A 17055-nucleotide genomic window follows, 5' to 3' on the forward strand; every position below is an offset into this window, starting at 1 on the left:
AAAATGGCTCCATCAGTCTGGGCAAGCCTGTAGTATATTTTCATGATAAATTATTGATGTGGGAAGGCCTGGTCACTCTGGGTGATACCACCCTTAGGCTCTTGGTCCTGGGTTCTATAAGAAAGCAGGCTGAGCAAGCCAATAAGCAGCACTCCTCCATGGAATCTCCACTAGCTCTTGCTTCCAGGTCCCTGTCCTGTTTGAGTTTCTCCCCTGACATGGAACTGTAAATGTTCTCCCCCAAAATAATTTTTTATCATGTTATTGTACCACAGCAACCAAAAACTTAACTTGCGTACCCAGAAGACTAGCATTCTAAAAGTGTCCAATAAGCCTTTGGTGTCCTGTCCATCACTGATCAAGTCCTTCTATGATACTCTACAGTTCTCATGTTCCATATATACCTCAACATCTAGTGCTAGACAAGGAACTATGGATGTTTGCTGGTTTCCTAACAGGCCTGACGTGGGACTTCCAAAGGACACCCCAGGTAGGGGAAGAGAGATGCTTACATGCTAAAGGAACATACCTTCTCTTGAAACTGTGCCTTTTCAACTTACCTGGTCCATAAGAAAGAGTGCAATGAGCCTTTTCAAATATTTCAAGACAATATTTCCAAATGCCCAAAGATAAAACCGAGTGTGAAATTTCACATGGAGGAAAACTGGGAAGTGGCCAAGAGCACTAGCATAATTAGTCCAAACGGGCACCTCGTGGTCCATGTTTGTAAGATAAGCAAGCTCTCCCTGAGCCTAAAAGCGTGAGCAAATTTTATGAGGCCTTTGGTTTAGGCCCATTAGCACCTCCTTTTTTTTCACTGTGTCTCTGCCTTGTCCTCTTGCTTTTCAAGTTGGATTGTCACTCTGTCCATGTGCTGAAATCTCAGTGCCTACACTTCAGAGTCTCTCAGTCAAGTTTGGTCCCATGGGTGTTCATCCCCAAGGCACTCACAACTAGTTGACTAACTCTTCAAAGAGACAGAAGCTCACCTTCTCCCTTAGACAAAGCTGGTCCTTGGTGTTTTGCTCAGAAAATAGTATCAGATTCCTCTTGACACAATATTCTTTACAAACTCTCTTAAACTTTTACTACAATGAATGAATAATAAATCAGAAAAATTAGCTTAAGTTTGCAACTGGTAAGCCAAAACATTTATTCAAAGAATGCGTATTATATCTCTTTTTCCTCTTTTCTTCTGTTTTCTTTGTTTGTTTGATTGATTGGTTGGTTGGTTTTTTCAAGGCAAGGTTTCTCTGTGTAGCCTTGGCTGTTCTGGACTCACTATGTAGAACAGGCTGGCCTTGAACTCAGAGATCTGCCTGCCTCTGCCTCTCAGAGTGCTGGGATCACAAGCATGTGTCACAGTGCCTGACATCTTTTTCCTCTTTTTTATCTTTAATTAATTTATTTATTTATTATTACTTATTACAATTTATTTACTGTGTATCATGACTGTAGGCTCCCCTCATCTCCTCCCTTTCCCATCCACTCTCCCTCTTCTCCCCCTATGTCTGTCCCATAGTCCACAGAACTAGAAAGACCTGGAGGGGACAGGAGCTCCACAAGGAGACCAAGAGAATCAAAAACCTGGGTGCAGGGGTCCTGCAGAGTCCAGTTCTCCAACCAAGGACCATGCGTGGAGAGGACCTAGACCCCCTGCTCAGATGAATCCCATAGGCTGTTCAGTTTCCAAGTGGGTTCCCTAGTAAAGGGAACAGGAGCTGTCTTTGACATGAATTCAGTGGCCAGCTCTCTGATCACCTCTCCCTGAAGGGTGCAGCCTTGCCAGACCACAATGGAAGATAACGCAGCCAGCCCTGATAAGACAGCTTTCTCCTCTTTTCTGACTGCTCAGCATAACTGCTACTGTCACTGTAACTAACAATTAATAAATCATTATTACAGCCAGGCAATAGCAGCATATACCTTTAATCCCAGCACTCAGGAGGCAGAGGCAGGAGGATCTCTAAGTTGAGGATAGCCTAGTCTACAGAGTGAGTTCCAGGATAACCAGGGCTATACAAAGAAACCCTGTCTTGAAAAAAAAAATCATCATTACTATGTGATTCACACACACCACACATTAATACTAGATAAAAAGAGCCAGGGGTAATTGCTCATACCTTTGTTTTCTTTAATGAGAACATTATGTATGAATTTTATTCTTAGATGCTGTTAGTCTTTCTTTTTAATTTATTCAATTTGTATCCCAGCTATAGCCCCTCCCTCCCTCTTTCCCCCACTACTATCTGACCTAACCTATCAGGTCTTATCAGGACTGCCTGGATCCTTTTCCATTGCACCCTTTTTCTTCCCTGCCAGGGGGAGGTAATCAAAGAGCAGGCAACCGAGTTCATGTCAGAGACAGCCCCTGATCCCTTACTAAAGAACCCACATGGAGCCTGAGCTGAAGAAGTTAAACAACAAGGAGGACCCTAGGGAAGATGCTTAATTCTCATTCAGAAGGGCAAACAGAATAAACACTGGAAGCAGTAGAGGAGAGGGAACAGGACAGAGCCCACCACAGATGTCCTCTGAAAGACTCTACCCAGCAGGGGATCAAAGCTGATGTTGAGACTGATAGCCAAACATTGGGCATAGCCCAGGGAATCTTATGGAAGAAGGGGGAGATAGAAAGACCTGGAGGGGACAGGAGCTCCACAAGGAGAGCAACAGAACCAAAATATCTGGGCCCAGGGGTTCCTGCAGAGACTGATGCATCAACTAAAGACCATGCATGGAGAGGACACCCTACTCAGATGTAGCCCATAGGTGGCTCAGACCTTTAATCTCAGCACTTACAGAGACTGGGTAAGAAAATAGACTTGACAATGTGTGCTTGTGATCCCAGACTGCAGAAGCGTAGGAAGAAGCATTGTCCCAGGTTCAAATACAGCCTGGACAGCAAAACTTTGTTGCAAAGAGAAAGAGACATAACAGATATAAAAAGACCAATCATATTGTATTCATGAAAGTGGGTTACTACACAAACTCATTTTACAATTAATTCATGTATTCTTGAAATTTTCCCAAATGCAAAGTGTTGTGTTTGTTGTTGTTGTTGTTGTTTTGTTCGTTTGTTTGTTTTAATTTTTAAGTTAAAGCTATGAAACTCCCAGGATAAAGCTTTCTCTCTATAAAGGTAAAAATTTCAAGAATCTAGAATGGAAAAGCGTTTGGTGTGTGTATTAGTTACTTTTTTGTTGCTATGATAAACAGCAAAACCAAAAGTAACTTAAGAAAGGGTTCGTTTGACTTACAGTTCCAGAGGATTAGAGTCCAAAATGGGGGAGGGGGAGCACACGATGGCCAGAGCAAGAAACTAAAAAATAACTGTTGAGTAGAATTTTCCTCCAGGATTAAATTCTTGGGAGGAAAGCTCCTTAAGCAACACGTATTCTAAAGGAGTTGAGGCATTCCATCCTGCAAGGAAACCAGTTAAGCTCAGGAAGTAAAGAGGTCAGAGGCTCTAGCGAGTCCCTGAAACTGACTGACTACTTTGAAAGTAGTAAGAACTGCTGAGAGACACTGAGACACACCAAGCCGCCTGACAGAAACAGAGACCAACTCAACTGATAGAATCAGACATTATCCAAGCTTCCAAGAGGACCCTCCCTTTGAAGAGGCCCCGGGAGATCACTGCGCTCTTTCACCTGTTGCCTGGCCTCTCTGAAACCATGGCGGAAGAATTTGTGACTCCCTTAATTGCCTATCTTTCGCACCTCCAAAACCAGTACCGTATGGATGGCGGTGCCAAGTATGGCTGCCAGTTCTGGATGGAGCCTGGCTCCTTGGGCCACAGCGGCATTCGCTTTTGTACGCAGTTTATTTCTAAGATCAAGAAACACTTAGGCTCTCCCTCACGAGCTGTAGCTTCCTTTGGGTGGAGTCTTGCCCTGATGCCACCTTTCCCAGTGTTTCAGTGCGGAGCAGAAGATGTCTTGTTCATGGTGCTAACATCTTTTTTAACGTACTTTTTATTGATCCTTTGTGAATTTCACACCATGCACCCCCAGTCCCACTTATTTCCTTCCTTATCCACCCTCCACCCTTGGAACCTTCCCTACCTAAAGAAAATTAAAATTAAAAAAAAATGGAAGCTGTAGCATTTCATAATGTGTCACACAGTGCATCCTTTTGTCCCCACATCTTTACTTGCAAACGTTCATCAGTGAGTCATTGGTCTGGCTCAAGGCCTCCGGCTTCTGCTACATTATCAATACTGGATCTCCACCAGGACTCCTCTCAGATTTCCTGGTGTTTCTGAGTCATGGAGATCCTGTGGCTATTGATTCTTTAGGACCAACCCCTCCATGTGCTTCAGCAGCTTAAAGGTGGGGTAGATGTTGAGATAGGCCAACTAAAATCCCTGGATCTGGGTCTGAGCAGTAGCTGAGTTGGTCACCGTACCGGCTCTCCCACACTTATGTTTCTTTTATCTTTTTCTCCCTACTCCCACCCCAATCCCTTCTATCACCCCAGCACCAGGTAGGAAAGAGAAAGGGATAGCAGAAGAGGCGGCTCAGTTCTCTTAGCTGCTTCCTGCTGATTCGGGTTATCAGGTTCCAGTCTTCATTTCAGGAGAGTTCCAACTTCTCTCACTGCATCCACAGCAACCGGAGACACAGGGAGGAGGCAGAAGCAGCCATGTTCTTTCTCAGAGCTCCTCCCTCTCTGGGCCCAGGCATTTAGTCTCTCTCCAGAGTCTTCAGATTTAAACTGTCTGCAGCTGGGAAAGAGCTCCTCTGAGAGCCCCACATGAGGCAAATAGTCTGCTGCTGTGGACTATCTGAATCAGTTCCACATCTGGGCACCATAGTCACTTATCCACTGGACCTTGACCACTTGTGAGTTTATGCATTAGACACTGATTCAAAAAAAACAAACAAACAAAACAACAACAACAAAAAAAAAAAAAACCTTCTCTGATGAGGTCTGAGAGCTGAACTAATCTGCGGGTGAAGAGATACAAATTTAGAGGGTACTTTGATATGTACTGTAGAAGCATTTGCCCCTGTGGCCCATGAGCTCCAAACACAAGTTGTTGGCCAGGTTTATAGATTCACCGTCCCCAACATGTATTTCCTCTTCCAGTATCTTATGGAGTCTTAATGTTCTTGTAACAGTTTTGTGTATTTTTGTTTAGTTCATTTATGTCTTTGTGGCATATGAAAATTTTTTTAAGATTTATTTTTTATGTGTATACGTGTGTGTGCTTGAGTAGGCCTATGTGCACCAGATGCATGAAGCAGCCCTCAGAAGTCAGAAGAGACATTGGACCCCCAGAACTGAATTTGCAAGCAGTTGTATGCTGTCGTGTGGATGCTGAACCACGTCTTAGAAGAACCCAGGTCTTCTAAGAACAGCAAGCTCTTTTAACCATTGAGCCAAACTAAGAACTTAAAAGCAGAGGCCAGGCACGGGAACACATGCCTTTAGTCCCAGCACTCTGAAGGTAGAGGCAAGAGAACCTCTGAGTTTGAGGCTGGTCTACAGAGGGAGTTTCAGGACAGCCAAAGATTCGCAGAGAAACCTTGTCTTCAAAAACAGAACAAACAAAAGAAGAAGAGGAGGAGAAGGGGGAGAAGGAGGAAGAAAGGAGGAAGGAAAGACAGAAAGAGAAAGAGGGGAGAGGAAGAAAAAGAACTTAAGAGTATAACTGGGTTGGGGGATGGGGGCTGGAGAGATGGCTCGGCTGTTAAGAGCATTGTCTGCTCTCCCAAAGGTCCTGAGTTTTCACATCCACCTACACCCTCTGCTGCCCTCCTCTGGTATGTGGGTGTACATGCAGATAGAGCATTGGTAGGTAAACTCTCATTTATTAAAAAAAAAAATTTTTTTTTAAGAGCAGGACTGGAGAACTTGCTCAGTGTTTAAAAACATTTGCTGCTCTTGCTGAGGACCCGAGTTTAGATCTCAGCGCCCAGACCAGGCAGCTCATAACTGCCTCTAATTCATCCAGCTCCGGGGGAGCCAACGCCCTCTTCTAACCTTCACAAGCACCTGTAGTCACGTGCACAAACCCACACACATAAACAAACAACTGAAAATAAAACTTATTTTTAGAACTTAACAGCATGGTCTGGTTGCGTTCGAGGACGTGGCGTTAGGGCAGAGGATAAACGCCTCAGTCTCTCCTCTAATATGAATGACTGTGTACTAAGAGTGACCGTATGGACGCACACTGCGAAGACCAGCACGAGGGACTGCAGGGAGAACACTAAAAAACCGGAGAAGCCTGAGAGTGGCTGAGGCGGCGCGGTTAGGGAGGCAAGGCGAGCTTTTAGACATTAGGACAGCAGTAGAAATTGCAGGGCACAGAGGGGGCAGTGAAAGAGCAGATCATTCACTAAGGGTACATACAAAGGAACAAGTGGCCTTGGGAACTCAGAATAGCAGTTTATCTGAATGGGATGGCAATTGTGGGTCACCGGAAGGGTTAGAACCAAAGGAGTCATAGGTAATAAATCGCTGGCAGAGGGCTAAGGACATAGCTCGGTTATTAGACTGCCTGCCATGACCTTGATTCTAGCATCATGTAACATTTGACCTGGCGGCACCCACCTAGCAGCACTTGAGAGGTGGAGTCAGGAGAATCCACCGTCCAAGACCAGCCTCAGCCTCAGAAAGTTGGAGACCAGCCTGAGCTACATAAGACTCTGTCTCAAATTAATGTATTTAAATAAATAAATATTTTATAGAGGCCAAGAGTATAGATAGCTCTTTGGCAAAATGCTTACATATATATATAAGGTCCTAGGTTCAACCCCACCACCAGAAAAGGGGGAAAAATTATTTGTATGCTACAGTACAGAATGAAGGTGTGAAAGGTCATGTGGATATAAGAAATAAGAGTAAGGGGTCAAGCCAGGCATTGTGGCACACGCCTGTAATCTCAGCACTCTGGTAGGCAGAGGCAGGCAGATCACTGGGAGTTCGAGGCCAGCCTGTTCTACAAAGTGAATCCAGGACAAGCTCCACAGAGAAACCCTGTCTCTGGAGGTAAAAAAGAGAGAGAGTGTAAGAGGTTTGGGACTTCAATGGCTCAAGTGGCAAATGGAGTTCATGAATCACCTGGAATTCCAGTGCTCAGAAGGCAGAGACAGGATAAGCTTAGCTAGCCAGATTGACCTTATTGGAGAGTTCTTGACTCCTTGAATAAGATAGAATGCAATCCAGGGTCTTTTCTGAGACTGACACTCAACCAAGGACCATCTATGGATATAACCTAGAACTTCTGCTCAGATGTGACCCGTGGTAGCTCAGTAACCAAGTAGTTTTCCAAAGTAAGGAGAACAAGGACTATTTCTAACAGGATCTCAAGGGCAGGCTCTTTGACCTCCCCACCCCTCACCCTCCAGGGGAGGAGCAGTCCTGTTAGGCCACAGAGGAGGACTTTGCAGCCAGCGCTGAAGATACCTGATAAAACAGGGTCAAATGAAAGGGGAGGAGGTCCTCCCCTATCAGTGGACTTGGAAAGGGGCAGGGAGGAGACCAGGGAGGGAGTGTGGGGTTGGGGAGGGAATGAGGGAGCCAGATACAGCTGGAACACAGAGTTAACAAAATGTAACTAAAAAGAAAAATTAAATTAAAAAAAAAAGATGGAGTGCAATCAAGGAAGATTTCTGACATTGGTCTCTGGCCTCTATGTGCTTACAGGCATGTACACCAATACCTGCACACACATGCAGCCACACACACACACACACACGTGAACATGCATACACATGCGCAACCATAACACACATGAGTAAAAAATAAGATGAAAGTAGTAGGGTTTGGTTTTTTTTAAGAGTTTATTTAGTGAGACATGGTGGTGCATGCCTTTTATCCCAGCACTCAGGAGGCAGAGGCAGGTGGATCTCTGTGAGTTCCAGGCCAGCCTGGTCTACAGAGTGAGGCCAGGACAGCCAGGGCTATGCAGAGAAACCCTGTCTCAAAAAAAAAAAAAAAAAAGAAAAAAGAAAGAAAAGAGTTTATTTATTTTTATTTTATGTGGATTGGTGGTTTGTCTGCATGTATGTCTGTAAGAGGGTGTAAGATCTTGGAATTACAGACAGTTGTGAACTGCTATATAAGTGCTGGGAATTGAACCCAGGTCCTCTGAAAAAGCAGTCAACGCTCCTAACTGCTGAGCCATCTCTTCAGCCAGATGGTTTGAATTTATCCTCAGGGTGAGGTGGCAAAAAAACTGATCTGAAGAACATCATGGAAGAGAGGGCAGAAAGATTGTGAAAGCCGAAACATGAAGAAGTCTACTGTGAAACAGTCCCTCCTAGACATGGCTGCTTAAGCAAGACCAAAACAGTGGCAATATTAATAGACACGTGCTAATGTGGAAGGAGGGTATTTTTTCCAAGTCCCACTTCTAGACAAAGAACTATGGACAACTAATGACAGCAGGGAGAAGGATGAGCCCTCCAATTGGTTGTCTAGTACAAACTGCCTGAAACCATATACACATGAAAAACAAAAATGACTCAGTAGGCTGCATTTATATATTTGTGCATATATATATATATATATATATGTAATCAAAGAAAAGGAAGTTGTCAAATTCAAAATGGAGGGAGAGAAGCTATGGGAGAGCAAGAACAGAGGGAGGGGTAGGAGAAGAAAAAAGGAAGGAAAGTGATGTAATTTTATTTTTATTAAAAAATAAATAAAAGCCAGGTAGTGGTGGTGCACACCTGTGATCCCAGCACTCAAGAGGCAGAGGCAGGTGGATCTCTGAGTTCAAGGCAAGCCTGGTCTACAGAGTGAGTTCCAGGAAAGTCAAGTTTACACAGAGAGACCCTGTCTCAATAGATGGATAGATAGATAGATGATAGATAGATAGATAGATAGATAGAGTGATAGAGTGATAGAGTGATAGAGTGATAGAGAGATAAAAATAAATTTAAAAATATTAGAAATGTTTTCCAACACAAAAAATAAATTTGTGTTAAGGCTAGTGCCCTCTGTGAGGGAGAGTCCGACACAAGGCTCTGAAGCCTCAAGCTCTCTCAGAAGGTCTTCTGGATGCAAGGACCAGCACTTTGCAGATGGAGAAAGGGTATGTGCCAAACAGATTCAATGGCATTCTTACTAACTCATGATCATAATACATGACTGTAAGAGATGTAGCCATTAATCAGTCAGCTCATAGAGGGGCCAGCAAGCTTTCAGCTCTCACTGATAAAAGACTAGATTTTAAGAAGCTCACTTGAGAATCTTGGGCCTCATTCACTCCTCTGTCAGATCAGCAGCAGATGTACCAGAGGGGATATCCCTTTCTGTGAAGACCTAAGACTTGAGGTTCCTTCCCTTGAACAGGCGGAGGAAAACCCAGGTGAGCTAGGATTTTATTTTATTTATTATATATTTTTATTTATTTTGCTTGTTTGTTTGTCTTAAGGGGGCGGTGTTGGGTATTGAACTCAGGGCCTCAGGGATTCTAGGCAAGAGCTCTGAAACTGAGCTCTATCCTTAGCCCTTGAACTTGAATTTTTGCCTCTTGTACACTGTAATTCCCTCCTGCGGCAGGTCTCCTGCTGTGTCTTCCCGGGAAGGCAGAGGAGACAGACCCACCTTTCCCTTGTTCTAGCTCCTGCAGAAAGAGTGGCTGCCTGTGGCAATGGCTGTGGGGGGTGGGAATAATGAAGCCACCGTAGCCCGCGGCAGCAGAAACGTTCAACCCTGGAGACCACCAAAAAAAGACATCTTCCGTCTTCGGACTAGCAAAGGCTGCCTCCAAAAGAGCCGGAGGAAGCCTGTGGAAGTGCTGCATGGCTCTTCCGTTACACTGCACTGGGGGCTTTTTGTTTGTCTGTTTGATGTTTATTCATTTTTTATCACACGTGCTCCATCTGCATGTACACCTGCTTGCTGAAGCAGGCATCAGATCCCAGCGTAGATGGTTGTGAGCCGCCATGTGGTCGGTGGGAGGTGAACTCATGACGCTAGGAAGAGTAGACAGTGCTCTTAACCCCTGATTCGTCTCTCCAGCCCCTACACTGCTTTTGTAAAAGCAAGCTTTTGTAAAAGCAAGCTTTCGGGGCGTAAGGCCCTTAGAGGGATCCCCAACACCCTCACACACCACCAAGGAGATCACCCCATTATTGGATCCGAAAGGAAGCCGTCAGTATAAGATACTTGACTTGTGTGTTTCTATGCGTGCCTGTGTGTTAGGATATGTGTAACATGAGTGAAGGTGCCGTGAAAGCCAGAGGAGCTGGAGTTACAGCCAGTTGTGAGCTGCCCAGTGAGGGGACTAGAGACAGAACTCAGGTCTTCTGCAAGAGCGGTGCGCCGTCTTAACTTCTTTCCAGACCCTAAAACAGGGATTAAATCCTAGAATAATTTATGCCGAGAAAGTGTTAAATGTCTCAGCTACTCTTAGGATTAATTAGTTCTCTTTTAGTGGTAGTTTGACCTTTGTACCACCAGGTGGCAATGTCCTACTGCCTTCCAACACTGGGTAGACCAGAGCTATCACGTTAGTCCCTTCTGAGCATACAAACGCGAAAAAGACACTTGCTCAAAGGTGAGAAAGAAAGAGTTCGGGGAGAACGTCAGAAGCCAAGCAGTGGCTGCCGCTTTCTCCCGTTTTTGTTTTCTCAGTCTTTGGTTTCCATAGGAATCAGTGTTTGACCAGCAACTCGGAATCCATTTATTATGTTCCTCCAGGCTTCTGAGAGAACGTGGTGACTATGAACAAGAGATGCCTACAGACACAGAAGGCATGGTGGGGAGGCAGGAAGGGCTGCAGAGAGTTGTGAAAAGCAGATAATGCTCTTTAGCACAAAAAAAGGGGGAGTGTTGGATTCGTTTTGTGGGGGCCTGCTTTAGTAGTTGGAATTTTTTTTTTTTTTTTTTTTTTTTAGAAGTTGGTTTGGTTTTTAGCTCTCATGGACTGCCCAGCCACTAAAGTACCTCTTAGGGAAAAAGCTCTTGGTCAGTTGTAGAATAGGACCAGAATAGGAAGAACAGCTTGTTGAGTACACTGACCTCTGATAACCACGTACAAACAAGCATACGCACAAATAACAAAACATTTTCAAGTTTTTACAATGTGAAGTCTCTGTGAGCTCCCTTTAACCTAATCACGGCTTTCCTCTATAGCCAGAAGTGAACAAACCCATTTGTTGCCTATCGGGACAGCAAAGAGAGGTGAGCTATGAAGTCTGGTGAGTTTGGAAGACTGCCAGGCCAAACACTTTCCCTGAATTACGCTAAATCTCGACCTTGATCCTGTGAAGTAAGTGTTAATAGCCTGAATTTGCATAGGAAGACACCAAGAAGTTAAATAAAATGCCTGAGGCCACGCAGGTGATAAGTGGAGGCAATTTAAATTTAAATTTAAGCCAAGCCGCAGAATCTTCCTTGTATCGGGAGCAGACTTGGTTGTAAATAAGTGTGTTAGAGTTTCAGTTCCAGATTTTGTCTTATTACTTTAGTCCAATATATACAGATGGTGGGTGTCTGTAGAGAAAAGATGAAAGTAAGTGTTGCATAACATACCTGTTTCTAGGGCCCCTTCTTCATCATTTTTTCTATCAGACTCCCACTAATAGCACACACACACTCAACTCAACCAAAAAAAAAAAAAAAAAAAAAAAAAAAACAATGGTAAAAGTTGTTGAACAAAATAGAAAAAAAAAAAGCCCTAAACTTCATAGACACAGAATCTGGTTATTGATCCCTCCCATGTCCTGTCCACTCTCTACCCCCTCTCCTCACGTCTGTCTCTCCATGTCCCAGCTGCCCCTTTGGAAAGTCAAAGCCAGGCCTGTTGGCTCACTCCAGGAATCTCAGCACTTAAAAAACTGAGCCAAGAATATTGGCACTTGGTTCAAGGCCAACCAGGCCAGCCTGAGTTAAAGAGCCATCCACTTCCTATAAGACACTCTTCTACCAACTGTCACTGCCTCCAGAATTCCCGTGGGCTCCCTTCTTGCCTTGCTTGTTGAGATACCCCAAGAGGTATTCTACGCCCGCTTACAGGGAGGGCACCCCTGGTTTCTCAGTATATATGCAAGGATCATTGAGAAGGAGCTGGTGGTCTTGGAAAATTACCAGCTGAGCAATCAGCAGCTCCCACTCAGGCTGACGCTGCACTCTCAGCTGACACTAATGGGTGACATGCTTTCTTTTTCTTTTTTTTTTCCTTTTCCTTTTTCTTTTCTTTTATTTTTGAGACAGGATCTTACTGTGTAACCCTGATTGGCCTGGAACTCACTCTCTAGACCAGGCTGGGCCTCAGGCTCATGGAGACTGTCTTGCCTCTGCCTCACTAGTGCTGGGATTAAAGGTGTGTGCCACCAAGCTGTGCTTGAATTTTTAAAAGAAACCTAAATGTTTTGTTTCTTATAACAACGGGCATTATCGGATGGAGAGCTAGCTCAATTGGAAGAATGTTTATATAGCATTCATGAATGACAGGGTTCAATCCCCAGTCCCCAGGAAAACCCCTGGAGTGGTTGTATGATTGGTGAAATCACACTACCCAGGAAATAGAGGCAAAAGGACCCAAGTTCAAGGTCACACTTCATCCCATTTCGAGGCCAGCTTGGGACACTGACTCAAAAGTAATAACAATAATAACTGTTCATTATTAATAATAAAGCAGGTTATCTTAGTTAGGGCTTTATTGCTGTGAAGAGACACCATGACTGTGGCAACTCTTATAAAGGAAAGCATTTCACTTGGGCTGACTTACAGTTTCAGAGGTTTAGTCCATGATCACCAGGGCTGGAAGCACAGCAGCACGCAGGCAGACAGGGCGCTGGAGAAGGAGCTGAGAGTTCTACAACTTTATCTGAAAGTAGCAAAAGGAGACTGTGTATCACACTGGGCAGGGCTTGAGCATGTATAGCCCTCAAAGCCCACCTTTACAGTGACACACGTCCTTCGACAAGACCACACCTCCTAATAGTGCCCCTCCTCCACGGGCCAAGCATTGAAACTCAGGAGTCTATGGGAGCCACACCCATTCAAACCACCACACAAGTATTAAAATAATAATTATTTTATAAGCTTGTACCAATAAAAACAACAAAGAAAGGGATGACATCAAAAGAGGTCCAACGGGTGGCACACACCTTTAATCCCAGCACGAAGGAGTTCGAGGCCAGCCTGGTCTACAGAGTGAGTTTCAGGACAGCCAAGGGTACACAGAGAAATCCTGTTTCAAAAAGCAAGCAAACAACAACAAAAAAGATTGAAGTCCAAAGCTGGGGAGACAGGAACAAGCTGATATCTATGACTTTGAGGCCAGCCTGGTCTACAGATAGCCAATTCTAGGTCAGCCATGGCAACATAATGAGACTCTCTGAAAAACCAAAACCTATCAACCAACAAACAAAAACTGAAATCCAATTACAAAATAGCATAAGACTAGGGAAAAGGCTCAGTGGTGGAGTGTCTAATATATTGATAATGAGCAAGGAACCAGGTTCCATCTCCATCACTAGAAACAAAATTAGAAATGTTTAAAAGTTAGTTTAAAATGTTTAAAAGTAGTGGTTGGGTGGTGGTGGCGGTGCGTGCCTTTAATCTCACTCAGGAGGCAGAGGCAGGTGGAGTTCTGTGAGTTCAAGGCCAGACTGGTCTACAAAGCTAGTTCCAGGACAGCCAGGGCTACACAGGGAAACCCTGTTTCAAAAAAGAAAAGAAGAAGAAGAAAAAAAAACTATCTAAAAATCAATAGGAAAAAATCTGTTTTGTGTTCTGCTATGTATTTACTAGTGACCACCACCAAAACAAAAACTCTTACCCATGCTCCTTAAGCAACCCTAATTAAACTCACTGGGACACTCAGTCTCTCACGCACACACAACCCCTGTTCACATGTATCCATACTCATATACGCATGCACAGGTACTCGCATTCATGAATGAGTGTGCGCTCATACATACATTCACACGTGCACACACACACACTCACACACTCAGACACACAAGGAGATAGGACTAGTTGGGAAGAGGAAGGGGAAGCAGGGAGGGGAGGGCACAAGAAAGGGTAGGGGTGTGTGATGACCACTCTTGGCTGTGAACGACCACATCTGGAATTAACTGAAACACAAGGAGCAGGGTACACCTATGAGGGGTTTTTCTTGGTTGGGTTCTCTGAAGTGGGCAGAGCAACCCTAAATCTGTATCTTCTAAGGGAGAAAGGCCCATCTTAAATCTGGGCCACACCTTCTGCCACACTTTGGGTGAAGGACGGGGAAAAGACTGCTGGTCTCTGCCTGCTTGCCCTCACCCTCACTGGCAGGTCCATTTCTTCACTGATACTAGAGCCTACTTCCTCAGGGTTAAAGGCCGTCCGAGACATTCAGCCTCGTGGACCAAACAACTGAGTCCTTGGGCTTAACGGGCAGTCATTGTTGGACTAGACAGACCACAGGCTGTAAGCCACTCTAATGCCTCCCATCTTTATGCACAGAAATTCATGCTATCAGCTGTTTCTCCAGAAAACCCTGACTAGGGCAGGGTGTAAAATATAACAAAAATATATGGATGTGCAAAATACCATGATGAAACCCATTATGATATGACTGATATAAATACAGATGTAAACATGAGTCATACATGCTAATGAACCTATCTGATCAATTGGTGAGTGTGAATGAATGTACTCTACCAAGGGCATCTTAAGAAGATTTGCAGTTAAGGTGTTGATAACTAGGAAGTCGATATCAAGAGTATTCTCATCAGGCTGTGGTGGCACAACTATAATGCCAGCACTCAGGAGGCAGAGGCAGGTGGATCTCTGTGAGTTTGAGGCCAACCTGGCCTGAGAGTGATTTCCAGGACAGCCAGGGCTACACAGAGAAACCCTGTCTTGAAAAATAAAAAGAGAAGAAGGAAGAGGCATAAAGAGATTCTGGGATTCTAGGAAACGTAGAGTTGTCTAGAAACCATGATCTGGGTTCTTGGTGTTCAGAGCAGCCTAGAGAAGGCAAGCCCAGCAGGCAGGAGTGCCTAGCTGCCAGGAAGCAGCAGGGGATTTCGTTTGTGTAGTCTATGTAGTTTCAGAAGAAGTAACAAATAGGCACAAGGCTTCACAAAGAAGGACTCAGACACTTTGTTATTATTACTTATGTGTGTGTGTCTGTGTGTACAATGTATATGTGTATGTATGTGTGTGTGTCTGATGCATGTATATATGATGTGTGTATTGATGTATATATGTTGGTGAGTATGATGTGTGTTTCTGTTTGTGAATGTGTATGTATGTATGTATGATACGTGTGTGAGTGTGGATGGGTGCCACAGCATGCCTGGGTCCCAGAGACTGAGCTCAAGTCATTAGACTTTCATAACAGTATGTTTTACCCCATGAACTCTTTTCCTAGCCCTTTAACGTACAGTTTAGCAAAGCCAAATCTGTACACAAATGAGGAAACTGGCTTGTGCTCAAGTGCTCTAATTTTGTGAACTAAGGACCTTAACAACACCATAGGTCATGCCTAGAACTCATTAGACCAATGGGCAATAAGAAAACCAGAACTGGAAGTGCTGATCAATATTAGAAAACATGGTAAAGCATCTCAAAACCAGCAGCTTCTCCATCTAGAACACTCTCCCTGCCCCCCAAGCCTCGGGCTCCCAGGAGGATGAGAACAGAGATGCTGAAGGGAAGAAGTCCCTTTTTCCTAATGTGTATCATCTCCAGTGCCCTTGAGTGCCTCCTCAGGGTCTTGATACCTAAGTCTGTAGCTACATTTTCCAAGAATTAGATCACAGCTTGAAGGGAGAAAGATTGCTACTCTCAGATTTTCTCGTCACGGGGTCTCTTCCTTTTGCGTTTCTGTCTCTCCTTTCATTCTCTTTCTCTCCTGTCCTTTCTTCCCTTCTCCCTCCCTCTTTCTCCTTCCCCTCCCCTCTCCACTTCACCACACACAGAAATCCCTTTTGAAAGGGGCTTTTTTTCCAACTCAGTGAAGTAAAGTCTTTGCCCCTTTGTGGGGAAGGCTCATTAACATTCCCACAGCAGCATCTCTTCAAGGATTCTACTTTTGTAACTCCGTAGGGAGGTCAAGAGGCCACAAAGGAGAGGTAAAAAGAAAAAAAAAAATGTGGAAAAGAGGAGGAGGTGGAAGAATGGAGAGGAGGGGAAAGAGCCCTTCCTTTCATAATAAGGCCAAGAAGAAGAGGGAAAATACGAAAAGACGAAGATGGTCAAGACTCGGGGAAAAAAAATTACAAATGTGGGTCCCCAAGTACACCCCTTAGAAGTTACACAGATATCTGAGGAAGCCGAATGCTATGTTCCTGCTCCTCTTTCTCTTCCTTACAAAGGAAATAAACAATGGGAAGAGGGTAACAGGGCACAGTCCCTTTGGTTGAAAAACCAGAATCTTTCCTGCCTTGGGATGTCTCCATCTCTTCTAACTACTGTGGTCTAGTGATGACAGGCAATCCCTAAACTGTGTGGTAAAACATAAGGAGCTGGGCTTTCAAAAGCAGAGGGTGGGAGGGACACTCAGGTTCCTGACACTGAACATCTGGGAACCCCTCTCCTCAGGCGGCAAAAGTCTCCAGCATCCCTCTTATCACTAGTAGGCTTCGTTCTTTTTTTTTTTTTTTTTTTTTTTTTTAATATTTGCCAAACTAGCCCCGGAGCTTGCTTAAGACCCTGCCCACAGAGCTTTGCATCACTAAGAAATGATGCTTATACATGGTTAAAAGAAGAGAATTCAGGTATCAGGACTAGAAGGTAGGACGCGGCTGGGATGTTCTCCACTCCAGATCACTCTCTCTGGTACGGCATCATAACTAGAAGTTAAAGAACAGCATCTCAGATGGCTGGAGACTTACGGCTGTTGCTGGGTTCTTTTTTTTTTGTTGTTGTTATTTAATTAGGATGGGGTGGATTCTGCCTATAATCCCAGTATTCTAATGGCTGAGGCAGGAAGACTGCTGTGAATTGCAGGCCAGCATGGACTACACAGTGAGTTTCAGGTTAGCCTGGGCTACAGAGTAAAATCCTATCTCACAAAATAAAAATAAAAGTGTTCCCTTTTTTTCTGACTAAGCAACTCCACGTAGAGCCAGTGCTGGCCTTAAA

Source organism: Meriones unguiculatus, chromosome 9 (assembly GCF_030254825.1).
Source record: "Meriones unguiculatus strain TT.TT164.6M chromosome 9, Bangor_MerUng_6.1, whole genome shotgun sequence".
Classification (NCBI taxonomy): Eukaryota; Metazoa; Chordata; class Mammalia; order Rodentia; family Muridae; genus Meriones; species Meriones unguiculatus.